The sequence below is a fragment of the Dunckerocampus dactyliophorus genome, chromosome 19, assembly GCF_027744805.1.
Source record: "Dunckerocampus dactyliophorus isolate RoL2022-P2 chromosome 19, RoL_Ddac_1.1, whole genome shotgun sequence".
Classification (NCBI taxonomy): Eukaryota; Metazoa; Chordata; class Actinopteri; order Syngnathiformes; family Syngnathidae; genus Dunckerocampus; species Dunckerocampus dactyliophorus.
Genome location: NC_072837.1, coordinates 799,795 through 805,794, shown reverse-complemented (window position 1 = coordinate 805,794; position 6,000 = coordinate 799,795). Strand labels below are relative to the sequence as shown.

At 42.3% G+C, this 6,000-nt stretch overlaps 1 protein-coding gene across 2 annotated transcripts in view; it reads right to left on the bottom strand.

The window, feature by feature from the left end:
- Positions 1–6,000, bottom strand: part of sgk1 (serum/glucocorticoid regulated kinase 1) — a 36,043-nt gene that overhangs the window by 7,748 nt on the left and 22,295 nt on the right. The gene's annotated exons all lie outside the window — the stretch shown is intronic.

The window sequence follows — 6,000 nt, the reverse complement described above, 5'->3', positions numbered from 1 at the left end:
TATAGAAATACATGATAAAAATTTCCCCCCAAAAGTTCCAACCATTAAAACATTTATGAAATGTTACTGGGTTTTAAAAAATAAATAATGAATAATTCTGATTCAAATTTCACTTCAAGAATATTGGAATGTATCAGTCATGTGTTTTTGAATACAAATGAAAGCACGTTACTGCGACAATGCAAGGACTGCAGGGTACCAAACCCAAGCCAACTAATATACGCAGACTCACTTCTTCCCCAACTCATCAATCAAGCTAGCATCTATCTCTCCATGTTATTGGGACATTTGTGAAATTTGGAGCCCCCATGCGAGGCACACTCTGCCTCCACGCCGCACCTCCTTGTGCAAACAGCGTTCCGCCTTCGCAAAGAGGCGTTCTTTTCCACTGTGTCCCAGCAGGCCTGGGAAGTAAACAGTAACCTGGATTGGGAAACCTCAGCGGGTTCACATTCATTGAAACAGTGTTGGGGAAATGCAGTGCAGGGACATAAGAGTTCCTTGTTGAACAAAGTGTACCATTGTGGTGGTCAGTCCCACTGACTGAGGTACTTGTTGTCCCCCCCCCCCCACTAGGATGTAGAGCGTGTCCTCAGTGCCTCCGTTGAGGCTTCTCATCAACGCTCTGCTGCCCGCTAGTCTCCGAGTGCAAAACAAGAACCCTATTGAGTTTGAATGGTATCTGACACGGGATGATGGTCAAAACGGCTGAGGTCAAAGGTCGACAGTCACCGGTTTGGACCCGATCTTCAAAATGTCACCATGTGGCAAAGCAGTGCTTCCTTATTTCCATCCATTCCACACACCCCCACAATAAAAAACTAGTACAGTCCTGTCGTCTTATGTTACCGTCAGGGAAGCAGGAAGGCTAAGCGACAAAGAAACCTGACTTGTGTGCTGCACTTTCATGTGGTTTTTGCTCACCAGCGTTCTCCCGACGCCACAAACGACTACAGTACAGGCCCGCCGTCACTGAACCAGGAAGTAGCCTCAAACAAGCTGGAAAAACAAACCAAAATGTTCTTTTTGCCGTCTGAGTCCCGATGGAACTCGTCCCTCTTCCCTTACAGCGGGGGTGTCCAAACCTTTTCCAGCGAGGGCCACATACTGAAAAATGAAAGCATGCAAGGGCCTCTTTGATATTTTGTAACCCACCTAAGAGGTTCTACTGTATTACGATCGTATCCATATCGACAGTACTGAGACTTGAAGAAAAGCCAGCACCGCCTGTCAGCGCCGCTCTAAAGCTTGACAAGGCTGCAGCTTCCCTGAGGAAAACGTGTTAAGATGCTGTGTCTCTCTTCCACTGCTCATTGCCTTTTTCTTGCCACTTGTGGAGCAACAAATGACTGAATGCTGTTAACCGATGTTGACGAGGGTGTAGTACCACAGTGTTTTTATGCAGACAGAGGAGGTAGTAAGTCCTCCTGTAGGGATGACTTTCAATTGTTCACCTGTTTTGTAGTCCCTGAAACAGTATCATTGTGAAACACGCTCTTTTTCACTTCACTTTCTCATGATTCAGATGAACTTCACTCTTGCTTTTTTTTCTCCATTTTTTGCTGTTGTGTTTTTTTCTTTTCCAAATACTTCAACTTTCTTCCCGTAATGATGACTTTATTCCCATAACATTTGGACGTTATTCTTGTAGCATCGTTACGACTTTTTCCCCAACCTAATTTTACAAAAATGACTTCATTCTTTGTTTTGTTTGTTGTCATAAGATGACAACTTAACCAAAAGAACACTTTTAGTTCTGCTTTGATGTTCGAGCTTTCTCCTCAGAAAGCTACAACTTTATTTTCAGAAATAATGTTTGCACATTATTCTCGCTGGATGGTGCATGTTTTGCTTTGTTAATGTTTCATTTCCCGAATGTTTCAACTTTCGTGTCGATGTTCTTGTTGTGATGATGACCTTATTCCTGTAATATTTGGACTTCATTCTCAGAACATTAGAACTTTTTCCCCAAAGTGGTTTTCCAAAAACAACATCTTTCTTCTTTGTTTTGTTTGTTTGTCATAATATTACAACTAAAAAAACATCATATTTCTACTTGAATATTAGAAATGTATGCGAGTAAAATAATAGAATTTCTACTCATGACTTTATTCTCATAAAATTCACTCTTTTTTCTCATTAGATTTTCTTCTTTAATATTTCAACGTTTTGCTACTGGAATGACTCCAAATATTATATTTTATTCTTGTAAAAATATCTTTTTCTCTGTAGATTACAACTTTTTTTGCTTAATAATTTGTAAATGACTGCAAATGTTTCCATTCTTGCAGGGTTGTTTTCATCTTCCTGCTAACTGCTGCTGTGCAGACGCAGACGGCCAATAGAATGTTGTAAACATTTTGGTTTAAGTCCGCCCCATCACGCTGGGAGACCAGGAGAAGAAGTTAATGACAGGTCGTCTCCTGTGTTCTCCCACGTGGGTTCTTCCAAAAGTACATACTTATTGGCTTTGTGCGTGTGAGACGAGCGTGTTATGTAAGACACTGGCGGCAATATGACGGATGCCAAGAGCGGGACCTGTGTGACTCACATGCACTTTGGGATGCTGCTTGGTGAGAGCAGGAAGGGAGGCCGGGCCGGGCCGGGCCGGGCCGGGCCGGGCCAAGCAGCGGATATTAGCATCATAGTAGAAACACCCTTTTTTCCCAGTATGGCACACTTTCATGCATCCGTCTTTTGTCCACCGTACCAGTCTGTCTGCCGGGGACGGTGCGCTTGATCCGAGCTGTCGGGCCGTGAATGCCGATGAGCTTTGGTGGCGAGAAGGCGGATGGCGTTACGTAAAAAACACTCGCCTATTCACGGAGTCTCAGCCTGGCTTAATTCGGACTCCTAGTGCGTCGCCAATGTGTGCTTGCTGTGATAAAAGCAACTTGGGCGCCATCGGGGGAACCTGGTCCAAGTGGCCTCATGAGCCCGGCCAATGTTTGCTATCCTACACACGCAACATGGGCGAGTGCGTTTGTCCAAAAACATGTTGAGACGTTCTTCCTTGGCCAAATTGGGCGTGTTGGTGGCTGATGTAGTATTGTCAACTGTGTAGGTGTGTGTTTTGTTCAGGGCAGGTCCGCACAGGTGAGCTAACTCTAGGGCTACAAGCAAAACAATCCACTTAGGAAATCATGGGGTTTTTAAAAATAGCTTGTTTCATGGTCACACAACATAAACAAGTTAACAACGACACGCTGGACAACTTTTTGCTAAGGCCAAGAAGCCAAATAAAAAGCAAAACAAACTTGCAGTTCCTCAATACTTTCATAGCTGATGAACTGAGGGTCCACTCCAACTTTATGGACACTTACTTCCCACAACGTCCACACTAATAAACCCAAAGGACTTCCACTCTAGTTTCTTTTCACAAAACTGTAATCTAGCTACACTGTCACAAGTAAAAGTACCCTCTGGGCCCATTTCATTCCCTTAAGACGTCAATCGCTAAGGTACGTTGGGTCGACGGCATAAGCGTCACTTTGTAGACGTCACATGACATCAGTCGGCTGACATTAAGATCCCCCGCGGCAACGGTGGAAGTCGCGTGCGAAACGACACGCAGAGATGCAACTTTATGGCTAAAGTGAGCGGTAAGATGGCGATATCTAGAACTAAAGTCTACGTCCGCGTGCAGCGGCTAGTTCAGTATTTCAAAAGTGAATTGTTTGAGGAAGTCCACTGTAGAAATGTGTGTTTTTCTACTCTTCCCGTTCCTGAACTATTATTTCATGATGAAGTGGAAAACGTTCATGTCTTGGATATGGGGAATGTTTGCTAGCAAATGCTAGCTGGACGTAACACATGAAGCGTGTGTCTAATGAACGCTACGTAGCTATTTTCACTTCCATGCTACTCAGCTGATGTACACAACTATTGAGGAATGATGTGTCATTATCTTTATTGCCATGTTGAATTGACTTGCCAACGATTAGAACGATATCAACTACTTTGATCACCTGTACACTTTGAATGTGAAATACTAATCATGAGTATTTGGTATAGTAGTTGCAAAGTTTAGCCCTTAGATGTGATATACGTGTTATATGTTTTATAGGAAGAGATAGATCATGTCCACTTACAGCTTGCATGGTACACATGTACCAGGTACATAAATACATATTTATAAAGATATATGTTCTACATTTATAGTAGGGGGTAGAGCTAAGTGCACTGTAGTGAACATAATGCCAAGTGCACTGCATGCAACATAGTGCCAAGTGCACTGTAGGGAACATAATGCCAAGTGCACTGTATGTAACATAATGCCAAGTGCACTGTAGGGAACATAATGCCAAGTGCACTGTATGTAACATAATGCCAAGTGCACTGTATGTAACATAGTGCCAAGTGCACTGTAGGGAACATAATGCCAAGTGCAATGTAGGGAACAAAGTGCCAAGTGCACTGTATGTAACATAGTGCCAAGTGCAATGTAGGGAACAAAGTGCCAAGTGCACTGTATGTAACATAGTGCCAAGTGCACTGTATGTAACATAATGCCAAGTGCACTGTAGGGAACATAATGCCAAGTGCACTGTATGTAACATAATGCCAAGTGCACTGTAGGGAACATAGTGCCAAGTGCACTGTATGTAACATAGTGCCAAGTGCACTGTAGGGAACATAGTGCCAAGTGCACTGTAGGGAACATAATGCCAAGTGCACTGTATGTAACATAATGCCAAGTGCACTGTAGGGAACATAGTGCCAAGTGCACTGTAGGGAACATAGTGCCAAGTGCACTGTATGTAACATAGTGCCAAGTGCACTGTAGGGAACATAATGCCAAGTGCACTGTATGTAACATAATGCCAAGTGCACTGTATGTAACATAGTGCCAAGTGCACTGTAGGGAACAAAGTGCCAAGTGCACTGTATGTAACATAATGCCAAGTGCACTGTAGGGAACATAATGCCAAGTGCACTGTATGTAACATAATGCCAAGTGCACTGTAGGGAACATAGTGCCAAGTGCACTGTATGTAACATAGTGCCAAGTGCACTGTAGGGAACAAAGTGCCCAGCCAGGGTTGGGGTTTTTGTTTTGGTACTCTAAAACTTTCCAGCGTGCACTCAAATGACAAATGAGTGTGTTGCAAGAGTGAAATGAATGGTTCTTGTGTGTGCATGAGTGTGTTTGAATAACACACCAGCTATGCTAAATCACAAAGAAGCACATGCTAGCTTAGTTTGTGAATGTAAAACAAAGACGCGTGAGAAAGACGTCCTTTCATGCTTTTCTACGTCAAACAGTGACACACAAACGCAAATAAAGATAGTTGAGCTGCTGTCAGTGTTGCTGGCTGGAGGCTGATGCTTGGACGGCTGGCAAACATCTCGGAGCAGAGCCAAAAAGGTCAGCGTGTCCCGACAGTTTGCCCTCTGTATCATTTACAGCAGGGGTGTTCAAAGTGCAGCCCGTAAAAAAACCCAAAAACGGCAAAAATGGAAAAGTCAGCTGTAATTTTACAAGAATAAAGTCAAAAGATTCTAAGAAAGAAAGTTGCAATTAATGAGAAAAAGGCATCATTTTACAAGAATAACACTGGAAAAGCAACGTACCTTAGTAGCATAGAGCTGACATTTAAAAGAAGTCATAATATTATGAAAAACAAATAATAATGAATAAAGTTGTTATTTTGGGAAAATGAGGCTGTAGAAAAAGAATGAAGTCAGAATGTTATGGCAATAAAGTCATCATTACAAGAAGAAAGTTGAAATAGTTAAAAAAGTAAAAGTAAAAAATCAGCAGGAATGGAAAAACAGCTGTAATTTGACCAGAATAAAGTCCAAATACTGAGAGAAAAAGTCGTATTCTCATGAGAAAAAAACCTAATTTTACAAGAATAACGTCGTAATGACAGCATTTTAGTAGCATAAAGCTGAAATAGGAACATTATTTTTTAAAGTCATAATGTTACATCCAGAAAAGTCCAAGTATTCTGGCAATGTCGTCCTAATTACGAGAAGAACCTCTCCAGAACAACG